Below are 1,366 nucleotides of genomic sequence, written 5' to 3' on the forward strand. Positions count from 1 at the left end.
ATAAAGAATATTACAAGAGACAAAGAAGGACATTACATAATGATCAAGGGATCAATCCAAGAAGAAGATATAACAATTATAAATATATATGTACTCAACATAGGAACACCTCAATACATAAGGCAACTGCTAACAGCTGTAAAAGAGGAAATTGACAGTAACACAATAATAGCAGGGGACTTTAACAATTTAATTACACCAATGGAGATCATCCAGACAGAAAATTAATAAGGAAACACAAGCTTTAAATGACACAATAAGCCAAATAGATTTTATTGATATTTATAGGACATTCCATCCAAAAACAACAGTTTACAAGTTCTTCTCAACTGCACATGGAACATTCTCAGGATAGATCACATCTTGGATCACAAATAAAGCCTCAGTAAATACAAGAAAACTGAAATCATATCAAGCATCTGTTCCAACCACAAGGCTATGAGATTAGAAATTAATTACAGGGGAAAAAAAACGTAAAAAACACAAGCACATGGAGGCTAAACAATACGTTACTATATAACCAAGAGATCAATGAAGAAATACAAGAGGAAATCAAAAACTACCTAGAGACAAATGACAACAAAAACATGATGATCCAAAACCTATGGGATGCAGCAAAAGCAGTTCTAAGAGGGATGTTTATAGCAATACAAGCCTACCTCAAGAAACAAGAAAAATCTCAAATAAACAATCTAACCTTACACCTAAAGGAAGGAGGGAATTACAATAAAGAAAATTATAGATGAATATCACTGATGAATATAGATGTAAAAATCCTCAACAAAATATTAGCAAACAGAATTGAACAACATATTAAAAGGATCATAGAGCATGATCAGGTGGGGTTTATCCCAAGGATGCAAAGATTCTTCAATATACACAAATCAATCAATGTGACACACCATATTAACAAATTGTAGAATAAAAATATGATCATCTCAATTGATGCAGGAAAAGCTTTTGACAAAATCCAACAGCCATTTATGATAAAAAGTCTCCAGAAAGTGGGCATAGAGGGAATCTACTTCAACATATTAAAGGCCATATTTGACAAACTCACAGCAAACATCATTCTCAATGGTGAAAAACTAAAAGCATTTCCTCTAAGATCAGGAACAAGACAAGGATGTCCACTCTCACCACTGGTGAAAAACTAAAAGCATTTCCTCTAAGATCAGGAACAAGACAAGGATGTCCACTCTCACCACTATTGTTCAGCATAGTTTTGGAAGTCCTAGACACAGCAATCAGAGAAGAAAAAGAAATAAAAGGAATACAAATTGGAAAAGAAGAAGTAAAATTGTCACTGTTTGCAAATGACACAATACTATACATACTGAATCCTAAAGATGCCACCAGAAAACTC

Source organism: Physeter macrocephalus, chromosome 17 (genome assembly GCF_002837175.3).
Source record: "Physeter macrocephalus isolate SW-GA chromosome 17, ASM283717v5, whole genome shotgun sequence".
NCBI classification, from domain to species: Eukaryota; Metazoa; Chordata; class Mammalia; order Artiodactyla; family Physeteridae; genus Physeter; species Physeter macrocephalus.